Genomic DNA, 26,095 nt, shown 5'->3' with positions numbered 1-26,095 from the left:
CGTTTCCTTTATTATGTCCCTTGTTTTTTCACCGGACAATTCAAGTTTACAGAGCATCACTAAGTGGTTTCAACTCTTAAATTCGACACTAGTAGAAAATATTAATCTTGAACGTGTCGGTGATACTGAACAGAGTAGACTAAAGAGACTAGAGTATCACCCGAACGTGTTACTATTAATTACTCGCATAATTTGATTTGTAATACATGAATAGCGTCTGTCAAACCATGGGCTTCCCATATCGATAGTAAACAACTTCAAGGCAAACAATAACAAGCTTAAACCCTGTGGCTGTGGTCAAACAAATATATGCACTAACTTGACAGATTGTTGGCTCAACACTATATATAACTATCACGCTATCAGTAAGGACCTAGTGTAAGGTCCCTGCATGGTTATAAACTTTGATGATTTTCAATGCAAAAAAAATTTACACAAAATGAAACCAGCAGCCAGATAAACTGATATTTATAAGTCATCATAGATTGACCCATGAGCAAGTAAGATGCTAAAAATACTTAGAACATGTAGAACGAACATATTCAGAAAATGCCACCTCTTCTTCGCTGCTTCTTTTTCACTCATATAAAAGTATTCATGGGTTCCTGACTGACAAAACAAAACTCGCCTACACATAAATATGAAGATTTGGTATAAGTGTCAATGAGACAAACTCTCCATCCAAATCACAATGTATAAAAAAGTACGGCCTTCAACACGGAGCAATATCTCACACCGAACAGTAAGCTATAAATGGCCCGAATATTACCATTGTAAACATACACAATTTAAACAGGAAAACCAACGGTCTAATCTATTTGCTAAACAAGAAAAATCTATGCAAGAAACCAACAAATGACAACCACTGAACAACAGGCTCAGGTGCATGTAATAAATGCAGTTGGTTTGCTGCTTTAACTGGTGCCAACCTTTACCCAAGCCCGAGACATTGGGGTAACAATACAACATAGTATGATAATATGAGGGAAATAGAAAACACACATATTTTTTTCATTTAGCCTAATCTGTTGATTGTTGCCATATAAATCTGTCAGAAGTCTTTTTTAAGTAAAAAGCTCATTTATAACAGACATTTTACATTTTTCATCAACTCCATAATAAATTCAAATTTAAACCAGTTGGTTTAAGAACTTTTATAGCTGGCTATCTGATATGACTATGTTCCATGTTGAAGGCTGTAATGTAACCTATAATTGTTTAAATGGAAAGCATTATAGCTTGGTTGACTCATTGTAACTCATTTCAAAATATGCAACTGAAATAAATTTACCGAAACTTTGCATAGAGTTTGAATATTTAATATGGACAAAATTCTAGTTTATAGTTATATAAATAAGAAGATGTAGTATGAGTGCCAATAAAGTCATGATAGTTATGACCACAAACATGACGTTTCAACCATTAACAATTAAATTGTGATCAAAAATACATTTGCACATGCATGTATAAAAATAATGAAGCGATGTTGATGCCTGCTGGAAATTATTGATTTGCCCTTTCCAACTCTTCAATCAACACATGATAAATACCAATCTTTCAAGTTTTAACAAATATTTAACGGGTATCCTGACAGGACTGTTATTTCTCAACTTCAATCTATGTTTGTATTATGTACTTATCTCATTTGTTTTGCTAAACTTGTATACATTAACCAGCACATTTTAATAATGCATTTATCTGATACAGCATGCATGTATGCATTTAATATATTTATTTCTTTGCAGCAGTACTTAATAAGCTTGCTTTCATTAATCTGTATTCCATTTTTGACATACACAATAGCTTGCTTTTCTAAATCTGCATTCTATTTTGACATGTACACATTAACTTACTTTCCTTATTCTGCATTTTATTTTGATATTTACACATTTAGCTTGCTTTGCCGAATTCCTAAATCTGCATTCTATTCTGATATTTACACATTATTTGTTTTCCTAAATCTGCATTCTATTTTGACATTTACACATTAGCTTGCTTTACTAATTCTACATTCTATTTTGATTTTTACATATTAGCTTACTTTCCTAAATCTGCAATATATTTTGATATTTACACATTAGCTTGCTTTTCTTTAGTATATGCACCTTCTGATCCTTAACCACCCCATGTATTATGCTAGTTAGTTTATAACATAACCGCATAGTGGATGTTGTACAGTGCTTTATAACATATGGATCTCTAACCAGTCCCTCCAAGCACTATGGACACTGGAGGTTATAACTAGTACTACACAAATATGTACAAGTATATATATTCATATATTTCTGAAGATGTAGGACTCAGGACTGAGAACAGACTGAGCTCAGTACAATAATAATTAATAAATCTTTATTTTGTCAAGTGTATCAATATCTGTCAATTTAAAAAAAAATAATTTCAAGAATTAAACAACTTATTTATAGGCCTTAAAATATAAGATTTTACTTTTTATTTTATCCATTGGAAGATTTTCACAAATTTTATTAATGATAAAAAATTCTGTTGGCTTAAAAAATAAGAGTTGGTGCGGGGCCACTAGGCAATTTACCCACTTTGGCAACCAGCCGCACAATTTTAAGCCTAGGCAGGGAATCGAACCCTCATACACCAACATCTTATTTATAGGCCGTAAAATTTTATATTGATTTGCTGAATCTAAACAATTTAATTTGATTTTAAAATAAAGTTTGTGATCTTCCAAACAGAAGCTTTACTTTGAGAAGAAATTGTTTGAAAATGTACAAGCCAAAAGTTCGTCCTTCTTATGAACTAAAAAGCATTCTGAATATTAAACTCATCTTGAGAAAAATGTTTTTCTGTGTTGATTTAGAGGAAATAATAATATTTTACATCAATTATTGTTCAGGTGATTTTTTTTCCTGCTTAAAATTTCAATCATTTTTAAAAAAAAATGCCCAACTTTATGAGAATAAAAACATTTAAAGGAAAATAAATTCTACAGTACAGGAGTAAAATGGATTTGTGCACTTTTACATTTTTAGGTCAAAGAAGAATAGTAAATTATACATCATAATTATGGCTAGATGGTTTCAGTCTTTATCCTCTCCTTTACATCAACTATTCTAATTTATCATTTAAAGGACAACAACTCCTATAAAGGGTTTATTAGCATTTCAGTAAAACTTTTGTAAATGCTGTCACTAATATTTTTTATTACAATTTCAAGTCATGTATTAAAAAATATTTTTTTAAATCAATAGGTAAACCTATCTTGTAAATTATAACAAAATGACATTATTTATTTTGAAATCCTAAAAATTAATTATTTATAAAGAAGCAGTTATATTTTTCTGGAATCTTCTTCGATCAAAATTTAATACCCGGGGAAATAATCGACAAAATAGCCCTAAAAAGTAGAAGATATTGGAAAATGTGACAAGTTATTCAATTTGTATACAATTCTGTACTATTTAACTTTATATTTCCTTCAAAATTTCTTGATTTCACTGCAGAAATGGGATGTACGTCTGTACGCTGAGCCCGCCCCGGAAGAAAAGAACGCAATGGCTGATGGTCATCGTCTTCAGAAAATATGTTTTTTTGTTATATTTTTTCAAAATATTTTCATAAAACTTTATAAAATCCCAATCTGTAAATCAAGATTTAATAGGCATTAAAAATTCACAACAAAAAGTTTTCAAATAAGAAAATAACGAAGGAAATAAAATCGGAAAAGATGCGAGTCATCTGCGTAAAATGTCAACACATATTTCACCCCCAATAAAAAACAGGTACACTTTTTTGTTCATGCAAGAGACACATAGAAACATATCTTAAATTATCGCCCAGATTCTGTAGTTTCTATATGTGTACTGTCATAGAGTTTCATAAGATAACATTTTTAAGGTCTTTCCTCTACACAAGGAAAGACCTTATTGTTTTTCTAATGTTTTTTTTTCTTTTTTTTTCTTTTTTTTTCTGCCAACATTTTTTTTACCTGCCCGCCCCTTCTTTCTGTTAAAGTTACCAAGACCAAATATGGACCATTGATAGACCACATCATGCAGTATGAACAAATGACCCTGTAAAGGATTTCATAATCCTCTTTAGAAGTTATCTCCCTTTTATTGTTTTTTTTTTCAACACGGCACCCCCTCGTTGTTTTTAAAAATATCATGACATTATTTGGACAATAGGTATTTCTCATCATAATGTACCATATGAGGTTGAATAGGATTTCATTGTCCCCTATGAGAGTTATATCCCCTTGAAACAATTTCTTTCCTTTGCATTTTTCTCAAAAAGTATAAGAGATAGAATCGATTTGAAAACGGCAACATGTACAAGAACAGATGGCAATGTTAATGAACATATATAATCATTTTGTTATTACCCTTATAAGGAGTTATTCCCCTGGAAAAATTGTGTACAATTTTAGAAAAAATATATTTCCAGAACTGGAAGTCGTAGAGACTTGGAACCTTCAAGCTAACATATTAGGAAAACGATAAGACTTTGCTACATACATACACGTATAAAATGTTCCTTTCGACGAGCTCTACATTTTATATAATAAGCCCAAAAATGTCCGACCGTCTGTTCAAAAGTTACAACGGGATGATTCTTAAAAGTATAGTATTTTGTGTATATCTTTTTCAAGGTAACATATATCAACCTACTATAAACTGCAAAGATGATCAGTAATTCAAGACCTTCAATTTGAGGTCAATGTCAGGTCATGATGAAATTTCACCTTGACCTTCACATTATACTATGACCTTGACCATGTGATATTTGAAAGGTCAAGTGGTCCTGAGTTGAATGGTGATAGTCCCATGTCTCAACGACTTCCGGTTCTCAAGTTTGGTATTGCATCATATATTTGATAATTAATTGTGACCTTGGTGAACTTTGAAATTGTCCCAATTCTTTTTTTATTATGTTGTCCTTTAACTGTAGATCATTTACCATTGAACAGATTTGAGATATCTATTGTCGTTTTAGAGATAATGCAGTTTGAAGTTTTGCAAGCGGAGGCATGTATTTCTGAATCATCAAGAGCTTACCACTTAAAATGTTTTAGAAATTGAAGAGGTTGACATAGTTATATGTTTGACTAAATACCAAAAACATTCCATGGAAAAAAACACCAAAAAATCAATTTGAAATTTTCAAGTTTTGCATTGACTTTGTAAGTTTCATAACTTCTATTTATATCGTTGATATTGCATCATTTTTGGATTATTGTCAAATGGGGTCATCTGATATATCAAATTGAAGGTCTCAATAAACCCTACTTAAAAAATGAAAAATTTAAACCTCTTTTTCATCCCAGGTGGAAGGATGGGGTCATTTAGTGCAAAAATTCAAATTTCTCAGATGGTAAGGTTGTCGCATATCAAATGAAAGAACATAAAGTGTACATTTCAAATTGACGTCCCCCAAAAATTGGTTGGATGGGGTCATTAAGTGCAAAAAATAAATGTTCTTTTACGATAGGGTTGTTGTATATCAAATGAAAGGTTGTGATGTGTACATTTGAAATATCAAATTCCCGACCTCCAAAAATTAGTTGGATGGGGTTATTAAGTGCAAAAATCAAACTTTCTAGAACATGGCGTTGTCGCATATCAAATGAAAGCTCATCTACCCTGTGTTACATATATCATACTTCCGATCTCAAAAATGTAGGCGGATGAGGTCATTAAGTGTAAAAAGCGAAAAGTTTCAGAAGGTATGCTTGTCGTATATCAAACGAAAGCTCATACAAAGTACATTACGAAAACATCACTTTAACAGGAAAGACCTTTCAATTGTTTTACAAACAATTGAGATACTAGTTTTGTACCTATTTCGCGCATTGAACATGGAACCGCCTATAGTCACATTTTTATGTCATGTCCTCGGCAAAAAAATGCTCTGGAAAATAATTTATTTTATTTTGTTTATGCTTTTGTGCAACGAGGAGATTATTGAGAATATAAATATTGGTCATTTTAATTTTTCTGCAAATAACGACATAAGTAGCCTCCAGTCGTAACAAAAAGATAAAAGGTTACTTTTCGCGGCTACCTTCTTTTCCTTACAAAGTGCACGAAATAGATCTCAAACGGCGGAAGGCCACTGATTAGAGACGGATCACATTTTGCCCTAAAAGGGACTTCCGGTTGTCCGACTGTTCTAGAACCATGAAAACCACGGGTAATCCTTTTAAATTAGTTTGAGGGTGAGAATTTTCTGTCATATCATGGAAGTATTTATATTGACAATATAATACTTCCATGGTCATATTGAACAAGTTAATTTATTTATTTATTTATGAAATGCACATTTATACCCCTGGGGGTTGCAGGCATATACAACCAATACAATACAATATACACAATGGAAAAATTAACATATTAAACATCATATATAAAATGGTAAAACAGTAATATTTATGCAGGCGTTGTCTTTTAATGGGCGATGAAATAATATTCTTGTTCGCCTAAAAAGAAACACTTGGTCGTAAGACTATTAAAAACAAATAAAACATGCAAGAAACATTTAATTTGGAATTTTCCATGTGAAATGGCTTAGATAAAAATCATCAAATAATCTTTTTTGCATGATAGTTACATGTATGTTAGTATTTGTTTGTGTTGGTTATAAAGGTATATCGTCAAGCGTACAAAATATATTATTCCATCACCTACATTTGTAGTACCTTAGTAAACCTTGTAAATGACAAATCCATAAATTATTCTACATACTTCTTTTTAATAATATTTAATCGCTAACTTAATAATTATACAATTATTGACTTTTAATGAGGTGAATACTATACATTTATTTCCCGTGCCTGAGGGAGATGTGAAGATTTGTTCACCCAAGAAAAATCATATTTCACGAGGGCATCGCCCGAGGAAAATTGGACTTTTTGAGGGTGATAAAATCTTCATATCTCCCTAAGCCAAGGGAAATCAATGTTTTATTCCACTGCCTATACTTTTGTTTTATTTCTGAACACAAGATATTAATTTACATATTTTTTTTTTCTTATCCGTATGTTTTTATAACTACACAGAGCATTAGCAATGATAATCAGAACTGATTAAAAGTTAATTATTCATTCTTTTTTGGGTTTTTTTAAATCTAAAATAATTTTTAAAAACGAAATAACTATACTTTCTTAATAAAAACGATCGAAACGTTTTAAAACATAAACCGCGGGTAACGTCGTACATTACAAGGCAATCCCGACGTTCAGAGAGGGAATATGATACTCAGAGGGGAATATGAAGTTTTGTTCGACGTCACGTGGGATAGTTTCAACCAATCAAATATTGAGTTCGCTATCAAAATCAACATGCAGTGGAGTAAAATGATTTGTCATCCTCAGAGATATGATATTCACCGAGTCCAACGGCCGAGAGTGAATGTCATATGTCTGAGGTTGATAAATCATTGTATCAACTGAAATCAAAAGTCAACAATTGTTTTATTAGATGACTCTTTATCCCTCTCCAATTTTCTAGTATTTGCTCAAGATAATTTTGAAAATGTTCCCTGTTTTTTTACTTAATATATCATCTACTTTTGCAGTTGCTGACTTTAATAAGTTTGAATACTCAATAAAGTTTACTAAAAATACACCGAAAACAAGGGGAAAAAACTAGAGGCTCTAAAGAGCCTGTGTCGCTCACCTTGGTCTATGTGAATATTAGAGGAATAAGATGGATTCATGACAAAATTGTGTTTTGGTGATGGTGATGTGTTTGTACATCTTACTTTACTGAACATTCTTGCTGCTTACAATTATTTCTATCTGTAATGAACTTGGCCCAGTAGTTTCAGTTGAAAATGTTAGTAAAAATTTACAAATTTTATGAAAATTGTTAAAAATTGACTATAAAGGACAATACCTTCTTAGGGGCTCAATTGAACATTTTGGTCATGTTGACTTATCTTTAGGTCTAACGTTGCTCTACATTATTGCTGTTTACAGTTTATCTCTATCTATAATAATATTCAAGAAAATAACAAAAAACGGCAAAATTTCCTTAAAATTACCAATTCAGGGACAGCAACCCAACAACCAGTTGTCCAATCCATCTGAAAATTTCAGGGAAGATAGATCTAGACCTGATAAACAATTTTACATCATGTCAGATTTGCTCTAAATGCTTTGGTTTTTGAGTTATAAGCCAAAAACTGCATTTTACCCCTATGTTCTATTTTTTAGCCATGGCGGCCATCTTGGTTGGATGGCTGGGTCACGCCACACATTTTTTGAACTAGATACCCCAATAATGATTGTGGCCAAGTTTGGTTAAATTTGGCCCAGTAGTTTCAGAGGAGAAGATTTTTGTAAAAGTTAACGACGACGGACGCCAAGTGATGAGAATGACGAAGTTGCCTTGGAATATCTATAGTTAGGGACACGTTAGCTGTTCCAAATTTTATATTAATCTCTCTTATTTTTCCTCGCTGAACATAATGTTTTATTAGATAAGTCTCCGTATGCTTTGAGTCAATGAGAAAAAAGATTCTTTTAAGTCATATAATAACACTTAAGGTGGTATGGCGGTATAAATTAAAAATGATAGAATTTGTTCATACTTTGTCAAAACGTAGTATATATTGTGATATGTTCAACAATATAATCAAAATGATAGGTCACCGAGCTTTTTCTCAAGCTGCATGTTGTGAAAAAATGACACATTTTGAAATGGATTATACAAGAAAAAATAATAATGTGTATCGTCTACAGTGTAAATGTAATACACAGTATGTTTTTAAGTCAGAACAGCCATTTTACAAACGTATGAACAGTCATTGTAGTGACTATGCATGTAAGCCAGACCTTCCTCTCAGTCATCGTCAATTGAGACCCCTGACAAGTATTATCAAAAGATACAAGGCTTATGATTTTGAATGCCAGACGACTCAACATTTAATCTCAAATCAAAAACATCATAATGCTAAAAAAAGTACCAAGTTAAAGAGCAAAAATGTGCAGCAACTTGCAGTTTAATTTTCCCTGAATTCAAATTGTAGAGGACGTCTTCATAGCTTTATTATAGGATTCAACACATTTTTTCTAGAGGTTATTGGTGTGTAAACCGGGGCGATTAACTCACAAACTGAATAAAAGTCTTTGGACTTTTATGTTGAGTTTGTGAGTCAGAGCCCCGGTTTACACATTAATAACCTCTAGAAAAAATGTGTTTAATCCTTATAATTCTTCAGCCAAACATTTGTGATATTCAATAAACATTTTATTTGTTAATGGCTACTATACATATTCACCATCAAAAGCACAATGGCAAGTCGTAACTAAGGAGTACGCCGCCATCTTGACTTTCTAAAAACCATAAATGTCCGATAAATACAACGGAATCTTAAATGAAATAGCACTTACCTCAAAAACTTCATTTCAATTAAATGTTATCCGAATTTGAAGCGTACACGTAACAACCATGGAGGATGCGCCGCAGCAGACGAAAAGAAAAGTTGCAAGTTTACCAGGAGATTTCATGATTTTTATGTTAAATGCAGACGCTAAGAATACAAGAAAGCTATGAAGTTGTTCATAGAATATTGATATTTTCATAATATGTTAAAATTATTGCAAAATACAATTTAAAATTACACCGAAAGAACACTGAACACCATTTTTCTAATACATTATTTACATTATGTAATATATAGATTAAGGACTTTCACTCAGTCAATACGTTATATATGGACCTGTTAGATTATATTGACACTCGGACTTCGTCCTCGGTCAATATAATCTGAACAGGTCCATTTATAACGTATTGGCCTCGTCAAAAGTCTATGATCAAGGAGGTTATAACCTCCTTGATTTGATTGACCAACAATCTGAAAATGTCACTGCAATGAGAAAAAAATGATGCGTTTCTTCACACCAACGGGAAACGTTAACAAATGGCTTAATCAAACAAATATCTCCTTGATATTCTTTTTTTTTTGGCGGATCCTAAAATAAATTTCCATTTTTTTCTTTTATTTGTGTCATCAAAAACAAGTAAAAATCAGAAATTGCATGAATTCTATTGGTATAATTAGAAATTATTGCGATGATTTTTATCAATGCAAAAAAAGAAACAAAACAAAAAACAAAAAAACAACGGGGCACTAGCGGAAGGGGTTACCACAAATACGTCTAACAGCATGTACAATGAGTATATACAAACAAATTAAGTAAAAGATATTCATATATGTCATTATCAGAATTAAAATTTGGTCTATTATAAAATAAGACAGCTTACATAAAAGTAATAACAACATTAGGTAACAACATAAAAATAGATATTAAACTACATAAATAACATAAATCATATTGCACAGACAAATCACATTTAAAATAAGATATTTGATATCTATGCAAAAATGTCACGGAATTAGGTTCGTAATAATAAAAACGTGCATTTACAATTTCTGTGCTAATGTTTCTTTACAAAAATTTTCCATTGCATCACATTAATTTCTCAAGGTCTATATACGTTTCATACATAAACAATTTTACGCAATATCAATAAAATCTATAAATAGCAATGATACTATATACGTGACCGATGTAGACAATTCTGTTACAATACATAAAATCTATAAATAGCAATAGTACTTTTAAATTAGTCTATATACATGACCGATGTAGACAATTCTGTTACAATACATAAAATCTATAAATAGCAATAGTACTATATACATGACCGATGTAGACAATTCTGTTACAATACATAAAATCTATAAATAGCAATAGTACTATATACATGACCGATGTAGACAAATCTGTTACAATACATTTCTGTACTACTTCCAATTTTACGTGCTTTTGGTAAAATTTGACGAAAAAAATTAAGGAGTTTGTATTTGATAGGCACATCATACATAACTTTACTTCAGATAGAAATTTGGTCTTTATTGCAGTCAAACTTTTTCAAAATCTTTGAAACTTATTTTTTGAAATTGACCGTGTATTGAAATATATTTGAGAGAAGTTGGCCCTATCATATCCAACAAAGTAAGACATCACGTGACTTTGGTGACGTATTTATATATATCGTCCCACATCGATTTAAAAAAAAAAAAAATTTCGTGCAGAATCTGGCTGTTTCTGTTATTTTCTTTGATGATATTTCGATATAATTGATTTCAAAATGTCTTGATGGAAAAGGAATTATTTCAAGTGTGAAGTGATAAAAATAACACGGGAACATTTATTTTGACAGATATCCAGAAAATTGTTAACACTAAAATTTATAATAAAATAATTTTTCGCTTCTTTTTTAAAGGTATTTCCCTGTTTTCTGTATAATTTATCTGTCTTTAGAAATATATATATATATATTTATTTTAGAAAGAAAAAATGTTTTTGTCCCAAGAGAAAAAAAAACGATGCCCAACAATTATTATAGATGAATATTCTTTACCTTTAAATTCTAATGTCCCTTGACGAACAGGTGAACTCTGACTTGGGTTATAATGTTACATAGAAATATAGGGAATTGTGTCAAACCAAAAGCCACCAGGTGACATTAACATCCTGTGTTTAAGAATATCTATCTAAAATTGTACTACATGTACAAAGAGAAGGCTCGGATTGAGTTTGAGGGTAATTGTTCATAGGCGGGTACTATATATAGTATTTTATTTCCTGCATTAAGATATAGCTTCACCTTTATATTTTTTCAACTAGTTAAGATGGCCACAGAAAAGACATTAAGAATCAAGATAATTTGTATATACCCGTTTACGGAACATATTGTGGTATTCAGTTGACTGTCCGTCCGTCCGTCGTCAACATGTTGGACATTTACTTTAAAACCCATTTACCAATTTTCATAAAACTTTGTTTATATCTATTGACGTGAGCTCCCTTTTTTTTTATTTGATAAATAGATTTTACGTTTCCGAGTTGAGTTTTTTTTTCATTAAAAAGAATGCTTTCACCAACTTGCGAGATTTTGGTGAATTGTTTATATCTATTGACAAGAGCTCCCTTTTGATTTTTATAAATTTTAGATTTCACGTTTCTGAGTTACAGAGTCATATATTTGTCAGAAAAGGGGATTTCTCTAGATTCTGACAAAAACTAAAAAATGCTTTCAGCAGTTTCTCATGAAACTTTGTAGTCCGAGATTTCTCTGCAAGACGTGATCCCACGGCCCAAGCTTGTCTGGCAAAACAACCGTTGGACGTCAGAGTAATCTCGGACTACGAAACTTTGGTGAATAGTTTATATCTGTTGATGTTTATAATTGTATTAATTTTAGATTTTACATTTCTGAGTTATGGGGTTTTATTCACTTAAAAAAAGTGGGATTTTCAAGTTTTCGGACAATAACTAAACAATGCGTCAGCAAATGTTATGAAATTTTGGTGAATTGTTTATATCTATTAATGTAATCTCCTGTTTGATTTTTATAAATTTCAAATATGACATTGAGAAGTTATTAAATTTATTCTGTGAAAATGTGACGGGCGTATCATGCGCTTATGTCATTACTGTAAATATTTATTGATTTATAGCATACAAAATAATAAAGCACTGTAAAAAAGTTTGGAAGTTGAAAGAATGGCATGTACTTTATAATTGTCCAGGTGGGATGCTTCAAAACAAAAATAGGCTTCATAATTTAAAAATTTGGGGACAAAAAACCTACAATACACCAGTTAAAAGGAGGGCATAGATTTTTTTACTTATCTTAATACTAGGAACAGACATGGTCAATTTTGACATTTCCCTTCTGTAAAAATGTTAATAAAAAAAATCCCTAAAAGGCTTAATCAAATCAGTGGTCAGTGCATAATTATAGCAAAACTGTTTTTATGTTTACTTGACAGGAATAGATTTTTTTTCAAGATTTTATTCATAACCTCAGACACATACTTGTGTACAAGAGGACAATAATATTATATACAAATATAATAAGATAATACATAGCGAGACAAGACAAACGAAACACAAATGCATAGTATATTTTAAAAGACAATTGGTATAATTAGATTAAGTATTTTATGATTTTCTTCACGAAAATTGATAATTTCCTTTGAACTTGTACGTTACATATAGACAACAAGCCAGTGAATTTGTTCTTGCTTGGATGCATTACATAGTAATTTGGTATAAACTTTGATCTAAGAGCAGAAACATCAGCATTTTTACAGGTAAACAATATATGAAACTCATCCCCTATTCCCTCATTACATAATGTACATATTCTATTTTCCCTCGCGATCCCCGTCCATCTACCCGTCTCAATAGGTAACTTCAAATTCGAGCATCGAAGTTTAGATATGTAATATCTGTCCTTGGGTAATAATCGCAATAGATACGGTTCCAAACCAAACTCGAGTTTGAATAAAGAATAGAATTCACCCCTAGATGCATTATGTATCTGCGAAAACCAATGCTGATAGTACTGATCTGTTAATTGCTGTTTAACCATACTTTTTAACCAATCAATATTTACAACTAATTGATCGTTCCATATAAAACTAAGACCTGTATCATCAAATATAGATTTTACATATTGAATCCATTTAAATTTAGTATGATTAGTTTCATGTAGTTTAATCATAAGTCTTAGAAAGATATTTGACAGTTTGCTCTCTGTTTTAATAGTTCTGCACCAAAATGATGCCATCCTAAGTTTTATAGAGATATCGAACGGAACCCGACCTAATTCCCCGTAAACCATAAACTTTGGTGTACTATTCCGAACACCAAGAATATTTTTACAGAATTGCATTTGCATTTTCTCAATATTCTGTTTATTTTCAAACCCCCAAACCTCTGATGAATATAATAATATAGGTGCGATTACAGCATCGAAGAGTTGTAACTGAATGTCAATAGGCAATGATATATATTTTATCTTCCTGTAGAGAGCAAACATTGCTTTTTGTGCTTGATCAAAAATCCTTTTTCTAGCAGTACAAAAATTACCGTTATAATTAAAAGTTATTCCTAAATAATTGTAAGAATCTACAACTTCTATAGCATTACCATATACATGAAAATCAAAGTTGTCTCGTACCTTTTTTTTACTAAACACAATAATTTTTGTTTTATCTATATTAACTTGGAGTTTCCATATGTTACAATATTGTTCAAAAACATCGAGTGCATGTTGTAGTTCTTCCTTACTATCAGACATAATAACAGTGTCATCTGCGTACAAAATTACAAAGATTTTAACTAACACTTGTAACAATTTTTCACAGTTTTTAGAAATATATTTAAATCTTTTACATCATTTTCCACAAAAATTCCACAAAAAAGTTTTCTAAATCATTCAAAAACACCGAAAACAAAAACGGTGATAAATTTTCACCCTGCCTAACACCAACACCACAGTTGAAAAAAGTTGAACTTTGGTTACCATATCGAATACATGTCTTTATATTTTGATACATATTATAAATAACTGTAAATATTTTCCCAGTAATGTGAGATTTTTGTAACTTTTGCCATAACCCTGTTCTCCAAACAGTGTCAAATGCTCTCTTAAAATCCACAAATGTGCAAAATAATTTTTTGCCCATCGAAAAAAATATAGATAAAATTGAATGCAGCACAAAAATATTATCGGAAGTTGAAAATCCTTTTCTAAATCCAGCCTGAGATTCTGATATAAGTTCAACTTCATCTGAGAAACTATTTAATATCTCATTTATTATTGATGAAAAAGTTTTTCCTAAACAAGAGTTTAATGTTACAGCTCTATAATTTGCAGGGTCTGCTTTGGAACCTTTATTCTTAAAAATAGGAATCATAATACCAAGAGACAATAACTCTGGAATTATTCCTGTATCTAATACTAAATTAAAAAGTTTAACATACATTGGCATATTAAGATCATATACAGTAACAGTACATTTTATATATTCATTAATTATTTTGTCACATCCACTAGCTTTATCATTTTTTAAGTTTTTTACACTTTTTAAAATCTCATCTTCGGTTACAGCACCATTCAATAAGCTATACAATTCATCTGGTAAATTATGTACAATAAAATTAACTTCTGGTTCCTCAGTATTTGAGTCACATCTATTCATATCTTTGAAATAGTCATAGAGAGCTTCAATAGAAATTTCAGGGTCTACGCCTTTTTTTTTTATTTGACCCAAAACTTTTTACTATCTGATTTTTTGGTCTGGCGTAATTTATTTCCAATATTTCTTTGGTACAGTTCATATGCTTTAGAAATTTCCATTTTATAGCTTTTGCTTGCATTTTTCATATGTTTTTGATTTTCAGCATTTTTTTTATAAAACTGTACCTTTTCCGCGCTTTATGAAATTTTTTTCTACTATCAAAACATTGCTTGTTAAAAAAAGTTTTTGTAGCAACTGATTGAAAAAAGGTACTAATTCTCTCTACAACTTTGTTCATCTCATTTTGATGAATCCCTTGTTGTACCTCTAAATTATCTAATTCTAACAGTATTTGTTCTAACTGACAATCATGATCACTTTTAACATTATCTAAAAATTCTGAACACTTTTCTTTTCTCCACTTGACATATTTTTCACTACAAAATTGTGAGAGTTCGTTAAATTGTGTTTAACATACACAATTAAATGAACTGTCTTTTTTCATATTTATTTACGCATGCACTATTATTATATTATAATTGTATACTAATTTCTCTGTAACTATGTATGTTTATGAGAATAAAATATTCGTATTCGTATTCGTCATTACAATTATATAAAATCACTGGAGCTTGAATAACTAAACGTAATTGACAATGGACATCTGAGACCAATGGATCAAATTCCATAATATCGAACTCTTTAACAACTGGAAATAAATTAGATGATAATAATACTTGTGTCATTACAAGCTTTTTTTACCAATACCTCTATCATTACCTACTCTTGAGTTTGCTATATACATGTTATTTCTTTTACATACATTTAAAAGTTTGTGTCCATAATTATTTGGGGCACAATTACAACTTGTAACTCTGTGTAATGGAACACTGTTTCTAGGTAAATTTTCGTAGTCAAACATATACGAAAGTATATCCTCGTCTGAGTTAAATTCAAAAATATCAACCAGATTCTCGTCCGGTATAGTCTGGTAAACTACCAGTTTTTGCTTTAAAATCACCAAAAATAATACAATTTAGACTCTCTATGTTTTTAATATTAAGCATCTCATTTTCTACCTCATCGAATGATTCTCTTGTTGAATATTCCGAATTCGATGGTGGAATATAAACACAACCTAGTAGACTATCAGTTTTCTGGTTTATAATAAGTTTTGAAATCTTAACCCACTGTACAAATTCACAATCTGTATTTATAAAGTTTAAATAACCTTTTAACTTATTTCTATACATAACTACAATCCCCCCTGATTTTCTTTTACATTTTTTTCTAATTTTAGAATAATACATATAGTCATCAGGTATATTTGATATATCAATGTCAGACAGTTTTGTTTCTGTAAACAAACAAATATCATAATTTTTTATCATCTCTATAAATTCAGGACATAACAGTTTTTGTTTTATACCACTAACGTTAAGAAAAGAAATTTTTAATTCAGAAAAAATAGGTTCCGCATTGTTAGTTCGATTTTCACTAGTTCTGATATCTCTTTCTGTTCCTCTTGCACAACATCCCTATGCACCAGGAAAAGGAGGAGGTGGTCTTTGCTCCATTGGTCGCTGGTTTAGGAACGGTGGTCTAGGTGGCATTTGCGGTGGTGGATGCGGGATGAATCTCTTGTGATGATTCCTGCATATATGTGTCGTGTTTGTTGATTTGTTGTCTCATATCTGTTACGTTTCTGTCTAAATGCTCAAACCGTTGTTCCATAGCATTCATTTTCACAACAATCTCATCGAGTATGTCTAATTTCTGAAGTTTTTGTGAACAGTCTATCATAAAGTTTTCAAATTTACTATACATCGAGAATTCAGATGGTTGAGATTGTGGCGAGCTAATTTTAAAAGATGAGATGAGTTTGAAGAGGTTGGTTCGCTATAAGAAAATCTGCAGGAGTTGTTGGGGGAGCCATAGGATAAGATTGATACGGGGTTCCGATTGAAGTTTGACCGTATGTGTTATGTGAATAGATAAAAGTAGGGATGTGGGATTAAAAAAATGGAAGAGGGGGGGGGGGGGGTCTTGGAATGTGTCATTCAAAAAATGAAAGCTTAAAGGGAGAAGGTTTCAAAATAACAGCGATTTAGCCCTCCCACTCATGTATATAAAACAAAAGCCTGATGGTGAACCACCAATAAAGTTTTTTTTCAGCCTTTTCCGAATTTCGGGATGTCGGGATTTTAATTTATTTAAATTCGGGACCTCGGGATTTCGTGTTTTTAAGCCCGGGTTTCGGGATCAGGACCCCTCCTAACCCCCCTCATTTATTGACCTATAAATTATATCGTCGCTCTATCGGCTATCTATGATAAGCTCGTACATTTCACAAAATTTATTGAATGAGGAAAGCAGTCGACATGTAATCTATATTTCTTTGTTGTTAAATAAAAGGCAGTTACTATTTTGCCGGCACTGTGTGAAATATCTTAGTTCAAACCGGCAAAATAGCCTATTTCTATAGAAATGGCTATTTTACCGGCACCATTAATTTATTGTCATTTTGCCGGCGCTGGAAAAATAGAATATACGTTTGCAGAGGGACATTTTATCATTATGTATACATGATAATAAATTAATAAAAAATAATTAAAAACTAATAGAGACAAGTCCCGTTAGAATAGCAAGTCCCTGGTAAGCGGAAGCCAAGTTAAAACCTAGTTTATTTAAAGATACATGTATGGTATACAATTCAAATAACTAGCTATTATTTCAAAAGCAATATTTTTTGGAGCTATGCGATTGTTTATGTCTGAGCTGGTCAAATATCATATTTGCTATTTTGCCGATGCCCCATAAAAAGCCTTTGCTTTAATATAATTTTGTTTCCCCCTATTATTAAATCAAGAATTAATGAGTTTGGGATGTTTCCACGAACTGATCAAGAAATTACTTCAGTAGACTGACGTTAAACGCCATTTCAACTGGTACCGTATGTGGACGTCGTCAAACCGGGTATATTCCGAAGGCATACTGAATGTTTTACGGAGGGGACCAACCTAATCGCTATTTTACCTATGACGACGTTGTTAATTTCATGTCAATTTCGTTAGCAACGCCATGTGGCCTCCTTAGTTTCTAGCGATAATTTTTCCATCTCAAGCGAGAAGCATGATATGAAAATTATCACAAAAAAAGATCAAAAGAAAAATGCACAAAATAGCGATAAATATATATATATATATATATATATATATATATATATATAAAGAAATATTCTGATTCAAATCAGACGGGAGAATTTCAGGAAAGATATCAAAAGTCATAGGTACACATGTACTTGGGGGCAGGACAATTTTTTTTAGCTCTCCCCTTTTTTCCAAAGTCGTTAATTTTTTTTTTCATTTTTTTTTCTGTATACTATGAACATACATAAACTATGAATAAAGTGTTTTGCTATTTACTATCAATTCCAGGTTTACCCACGGCGGCGGTCACATATATATTATAAAGAAACTCTCTATATATAGTGCGGTGACTGAAGGTAGATTTTTTTGAATTTAATCTCCCCACCGAACACACACCTATATAATATATCATTGGAAAGAGGAAATCGTGTACTATAATAATATGCCTGTCGTTAGGATTTGGTATGGTCACAATTTTTTTAAATTGAGGTCAAAGGTCATACGTGAAAATCTGTGAAAATTTGGGAGGGTTTCAATTTTGACATTTTTTTCTATTTCTAAACTCTACATAAATACAAACGATACTGTTTTGGCTTTATTAATGTTTGTTATTATACATAAACCTTAATCATTAAGATTTATTTTATCCAAAAAAATCCTAAAACGACGTTTTATATACAAAACCTCAAAAATTAAGTTTTCAACCTATAAAATGTTTAGAGCACCTTAACCTTTTGAAAAAATTTAATTTCAGGTAAAAATCAAGTGTCATGCAGGACAATACTTTACAATTATTTTTTAAACTATCATATTGGGTGAGGTATCAAATCAAAGCAATAGAACCCTACAGTCAAATATGACCTCAAATTGAATTGCGGATACTTTACGTTTTATTATAGACTATTTGTTGCTTTTGGTTTCTTTCACAATTATTACTGCTTCCATATATAGTATTATCTGTTGTTGCGTATTTTACTCTGGTTAATATCTATTACATTATAACTTTTGTACCTATATCCCCCCTTTTTATCCTTGCAACGTACCACAAACTTCAAAAGTATTCCATATAAAAAAAAAAGAAGATGTGATATGATTGCAAATGAGGCAACCATCCAAATGAGACATAAATTAACAATATGTCCTGTACGGGCTTCAACAATGAGTAAAATTTATACTGCATAGTCTTCAATTCACGAAATGAATATTGTAAAACAAACGAAAATTCTATCGACCTGATTAATGTACAAAATGAATAAGAAACACAAAAATATATTATAAAGAAACATACGACAAACACTGCATTACCGTCTCGTGACTTGAAACAGACACAAACAAAATGTGGCGGGGTTTGACTTTTTCAAGGGCACGCCAACACTCCCCAAACCCGGGGGTGGGACCGTGTGTATCAGTTCAACAAGCTATATACCTAATCAACCGTTATCTCCATCATCTTCATTTTCACCAACCGTCACAAGACATGTTTTTAATATTTCTATACATTTCACTCATGGCCACAGGTATGCACATGAAAGGTACTGTTCAAAGCAAACACGTTATTTTGAGATTTTCTTATAAGTACAGACAAGGTATTGTAGGAAGTCCGAAGACATTTGTTCCCAAAGAAATACCAGCTTCAAACCATCCCTTTCAATTCATCCAAGATTTAACAGAGATCTAAAATGGGGAGATGACATCCATATGCTTGTCTGCAAAGATGATGGGGGAAACATTATGCATGAGACGTACACACTGTCTTCATTTCGCTCAATTTCATGGTTGGCAACACATTAGATAGCGTCGCACTCTATTTAGAAGCATAAAATCCATTGGCATTCAATATTTCAACAAGGTGTTTCGAACCAAACTCATTGTACATTTGTAAAGCCAATATGAAATGAAAAGCAGTAAAACAAATGGCAACACAAACGGTTGACGCAACAACTGCTTAGCAATTAAGAAATTTCTGTGATGCTATTTCCTGAGAATAGTTTTGGCTATGCAGTTTCATTGAGTTACCATAAAATTAGTTGCAATAAAGACGAAGGCATTGACTGAATTGAAGAAGAACAAGACAATTCTTCCGAAGTTGGGTATACTTCTGTACAGTTTGTAGATATGTCTTTTCTATTGTATACTTGCAGCGGAATGACATATCTGTCCGTTATTTTTGTCTATTACATTTGACATTAAAATTTTGAGTTCAGTTTTTCATTGACTTGCAGCTGATATGGCATCTTAAATAGTTATTTTGCTACAAAATATTGTTATATTTGCCTTGAACTTGTTGAAGTTGTTTGACAACTGAATTTCTATAGAAATCAATGAATTTAGACTGCATTTTACAAGTAGAATATTTTAAATTAGAATCAGCTGGAAGAAAAGATCTACTACTAAGTAATATATTTATCTAGTAACGGTGTCATGAGGAATGACCATAACATCGTTGTCAATAGCCAAAATAAAATTAGTAAAAGCAGTATCGTGATCTGAGATATCTGCTTTTTTTTTCGTTTTTAGCAAATAATTTGTAATGCAACCAAAATGACAGAGTGCTTGAAGTTTAAAAGAGGGACGGGAAACTATTTTAACTTTAACTTTATCTGACACGGTTAAAACATTTTTAATACGCTCATCTGATTCAAACTTGAGTAGTTCTTGATCTTTCTAAAATGTTTGGTTGCAACAAAATATACAAGCGCTCCAGTTGAACGACTGCATTCTAGAACGCGTACACATACCGAAACAGAGGGACAACAGTCCGAAAATTGTATGTCGTCATTAAATATCAGATTAGAAGCTTCCTCGCTCTAAAAGGGGGAACAAATATGTTTACTTGTGTAACTTTTGTAGCATGAACAACGATAAACAGCCTGCACGGACTTCTGTAAATTAACAGCTTCCGCATGAAACATCTTGATGTTCACCTCGTCTAATCTTTTATTCAATGCAGATACAAAAATCGACTTTCCAATACTGGTAAATTGACTCAAAATGTCAGTCCATTTTTTCTTTTCTTTGCATATTAAACACTGCATAAAATTTAACAACGTTTGTCTTTTCTTTGGACTTAATGGGGCAAGTTGCAACGGACTTGACGTATCACGGAATATTTACTGAAACTATCCGTAAATTATTTGGATTTTACAATTAGACTTTTCTGACAAAGTATATTTAATGTTTTATAACAAAAAAACATAGAATATAAACACATACACACAAAGATTGTAGCATATATCAGTGCAAATATGTGTATATAATAGCGAAAAGGTAGTAATGTCATATATCAGTTGAGACCAAATTATTGACTAATACACAAAATGTGACGGAAGGCAAGTGATTAAGTTCCGTGTTGAAATTGAAGTTTTTTATTCCATTCTTTTTCCATTGATTTCTTAAGGTTTTTTTCATATTTTGGTTCCGAATTTTTTATCACTGATTAGTTTTATGAAATACTATATGCTAAAAATATTACGGGATAATTTGTTTTACTACGATGAAGAAGAAACTAAAGTTTGTGTCTGAATTTGCGATTAAAATTACCTAAATTTTTAACAGTCTAAACTTCGCAAATTTTATAGATTATAAGAAAATGAAATACTAAATAGAATATTTCGATATCTGAAAATAGCGTCAGGAAAAACTATTTCAGTTAAATGTAAGCAAACATACACAATTTTTCATTTTGAAAAAGGGGGGTTGAAACTCTCCTATATACTACTAGTCATTAAAACGACTTTTTAGAAAAATGTGACCGTACGAAATTCTGACGACAGGGCAAAAACTAAAGAAGACATATTTGTCTTTAAGTTAAGACCATTTTTAGCCGTGTGTTATTTGGGGAGATTAAACTCGCGATCTAGACGACTTTTTACACTTCTGTCACCGCACTAATAATACTTCAGTGACCGCCGTGGATAGTAAACTTGGAATTGATAGTAAATAGCAAATACACTTTATTTATAGTATATGTATCATAGTATACAGAAAAACGCAAAGATATTTGTCCTGTCCCAAAGTACTTATGAAAATTATGTGTAATATTTTAAAACAGTCCTAAACGGAAGTCTCTTTATGACTTAAAAAGTCCGCCCGACGACGGAAACAATACCTGGACGCGTTTTTTCGTTTTCCTCCAAAAATAAGCCAAACTGAATAATCATAAGCGATGATGACAAATGCGACTATGTATGGTACCTATAGGACACAGAGGCATGATGAATAATTTATTGTGGAAGGAAGAGAAGCGACACAGAAAATGAGGTCTTTTCATTTAATAGTATAGATTTGTATTGTAAGTCAATAGATTTATTTAATTTTGTCTTATTTAAAGATCGAATAACGGTTGAAGAGAAACACGGTACCGATTTCAATTGCACGTGTTTCTTGAATCACCTTATCCGGTTTGAGAAGCCAATAATTAGACACTAAGGTGGGAAATTAAACAAAAAAAAGAGGCAAAATCATGTAAACTGGCCTTTGCCTGAGGGAGTGACAGTCTAGGCCCATCTTATAGTATGATTTTATTATTTACTACTTAAAATCTTCATTAAAAATGGATCGTACGGATCATTTCTGCATCAAAGTACTTGGCTAATGGTATCTACGCAGACTAACTGTCCATCATGAGTGGTATCTGTAATAGTTATCCCATGAGGACGCGGTGTGTCAGTATAAGATCAACCCGATGGCCGAGGCAAGAGGGTGATCTTACACTGACACACCAAGTCCGAAGTTTTTTTCAAACTGAACTAAGGGTTCCAATATCATAAAAAGAATGTTTATTAAGAATTTCTTAATGATGTATGTTGTTCAATTAAGCAACTTTTGAAATCATTTTCATATGAATGCAATACTATTTTGGCATGTTTGATGGTATGGCGCTGTTGTCTTCATCTATAGTCACTTGTTTTATGTACTACATTTTAACACAAGGATTTTTATCACTAATGGCGTGTTGAATTCAGTGGTTTTTGTCCCAACAATTCAGTGATAACAGGTCACAAGTTATATTAATGCATTTAGTTTGGTTTCCGCACTCTGTCGTTAATTTGCCTTATCCAAAATTATTGAAATTCACACACAATGTTAATAATATCACACAAAGTCAGGCCGAGTTAGAATTTGGGCAGTAATTTTTTGGACAATTATATATGCCCCTTTATAACTTGGAAAATTGAAAATTTTAAGCGGGGGCATTCGTGTTTTAAGACTTTTTTTGATACAGGTTTTATGTTTTATTAGTAAAAAAACATTAGTAAGAGCCGAATGCACTTTGTCGGTGTTGGAATAATCTATAAACAGTGAATATAAAATGTAATAGAGTGAGACAAAGGTATTACTGTCCAGCGATGGCGAAAACTATTTCTATAGAGCTTTATATTTTCGGTATTAAGATAGAATATCTGGATGCTTCATACTTTGTTTGTAATAGCCTTATGTTTCGAAGTTTCCGTCTGTCATATGTTCTTTGGTCTTGACCTATTATAAATGGTACAGCGACTGGTTGAACAAAATTATAGTTTTTTTTGTCATGTGAATTTCTCCCTTTTTATGAGTGATCAATGTTAAAATTAAGTTATTATGTAGCAGTTTTAAAAATGTTTTAGTACTAAAGTAATTTTATTTTGTTTTAATCAATCTATCCAAAACTCTACATCGAAGATATGGATTGAGGACTCATCTTTGAAATTTACGCCAGATTGTTTTTTTTACCGGAAGTGATAACTTTGCATTTACAACAGAATAGAATAAGTGGTTTTGATGATAACTTAGAGCCAGCACAATAAACAACATCTTCTTTACATCTAGAAAAAGTTGAATATATAAAAAAAGAAATTAATATTTCTATGTCCGCCATTTTGGATATTATCGGAAGTAAGGGTTTTAAAGAAATATATCTTATACATTGTATCCATGAGAAGCACCAAATAAATGGTTCCTGCACAATGTAATGATAGTAGCAATGTGTTTAAACATATTTCAATTATACCCTCCCTAAAAAATAAGCTTATTTTAGTACAATGTCCGCCATATTAGATTTTACCGGAAGTAGGTTTTTTTAAGACATCTAATCTATATAATATATCCCAAAGAAGGGGGTGGGCTTTATAACCTCCATAGAAATATGACTTGCAAATGCCAATAAATTTTCAAAGTCAATAGACAATTACTGAGTGGACAGGCACAAATATTATCTATGGAAATGAGATGTTCCAATACTGATACAACTGCATAAAGCATATCATTGAACCACCACTTGTGGTTCAACATAAACTAGACCTAATCACAAACTAATACATTGCGAAGCCAACGCCGACGCCGTAAAAATAAAACGTATACGTATTGAAAAACTTTAAAAAGGTGTGAATATCAAATATGATATGACGCGCTGCAGTTCTGAATTATGATTTGTCTGATTCACTCTGCATTTCTTGTTTTGCGTCTACATTTTCAGCATTTGGTGATTAAAGTAAGAGTGCAAAAACAAACAAAAAAAGAAATGAAATTTTCCTAGTTATAAAGGAGCAGAACTGTAGTACAGCAGGTGACTTTTTGCGTTTTATAGTTTTTTACCTTTGTGTATGAGCTTTATCAAATTAAGTAGAGGCAAAGTTGAATTAGGGTGCAGCAAAATAAAATGGAAAGGTGGAAGGACAGACGGTAAAACGGACGATCAAGGGTAATACATGTATAATGCCCCATACGCCTATCGGCAGGGCATAAAAAAAAATCCCCCGTCTTTGGTCCTTTCTATAACATCATAATAATAGAAAACAATTCACATTTTGAGATCTTAGACTATACTGAATACTTTGAAAACACATTAAAATTGGTAAAGAAAATGGCAATTTAAATTAAGTTTTATAAGAATGCATTTTTACAACTTTTGACCCGTTAGTGGTAATAAACTATAGATGAAGACAACAGCGCCATACCATCATACATACCAAAATAATATTGCATTCATTTAAAATGATTCCAACAGTTGCTTAATTGAATAACATACATCATTAAGAAATTCTTAATAAACATTCCCTTTATGATATTGGAACCCTTAGTTCAGTTTGAAAAAAAAAACCAGAAAAGCATAATATGAATTGTAATTCTCACGTTGAAAAACTATGTTCATATATACTGAGAAAAGTATTCACGTGCAGAACTACATTTGTACATTCATATGTAGAATAAGTATGTGCATATATAGAAAAAAAGTATATACATATGAGGTTAACTATCTTCAAATAGATATATATATAAAAAAATGCGCATATATAGAAAAGTATGTGCATATAAGGTAAACGATGTGCATATGTAGGAAAAGTATGTGCATATATATATATAAAAAGTAAGTGCATATAAAGTAAACTATGTTCAAATATATGAAAAGTATGTGTATAGTAGAAAAAAACATGTGCAGATATTGAAATGTATGTGCATTCATCATTGTTCATGTATATAAACATATGCTTGTATTCGGCAGCTACGGCGTTCCATAAAGTAGTCTCTTTAGCAAAATAGCGCATGTCTCTAAGATACGTGTAACCTGTGCGCACAAATTGTACAACTCGTGCGGACAAGTTGTGTAACTCGTGGGCACAAGTTGTGTAACTTGTGCGCACAAGATAGTAACTTGTGCGCGCAAGATAGTAACTTGGGCGCGCAAGTTAGTAACTTGTGCGCACAAGTTGAATTTTTGTTTGCATGGCACTCCAGGGCTTCCGTAGAATTTGTCATTTTGGTGTTATCTAACAAATTTTCAAAACATTCTTTGAAGTTTTAACTTTATTTATTCGTTTAGTTTCGAAGGATAAACTAGTGGGTTTCCAAAATGCCGACGTCACACATTGGCGTATGGACCGACGTGCTCCAGC

The 26,095-nt window shown here is 31.6% G+C and overlaps 1 protein-coding gene across 1 annotated transcript in view; it reads right to left on the bottom strand.

Annotated features, from left to right (window-relative positions):
* Positions 1-21,226: 21,226 nt before the first annotated feature.
* LOC139484313 (uncharacterized) overlaps positions 21,227-26,095 on the bottom strand; it is a 458,860-nt gene continuing 453,991 nt past the window's right edge. The window contains exon 15 of the mRNA XM_071268053.1: positions 21,227-22,111. The gene's annotated coding sequence lies outside the window, so the exon portion shown is untranslated. The remainder of the gene's footprint in view (positions 22,112-26,095) is intronic.

This window comes from Mytilus edulis, chromosome 1 (genome assembly GCF_963676685.1).
Source record: "Mytilus edulis chromosome 1, xbMytEdul2.2, whole genome shotgun sequence".
In the NCBI taxonomy this organism is placed as follows: Eukaryota; Metazoa; Mollusca; class Bivalvia; order Mytilida; family Mytilidae; genus Mytilus; species Mytilus edulis.
This window is presented reverse-complemented; position numbering and strand designations above follow the sequence as displayed.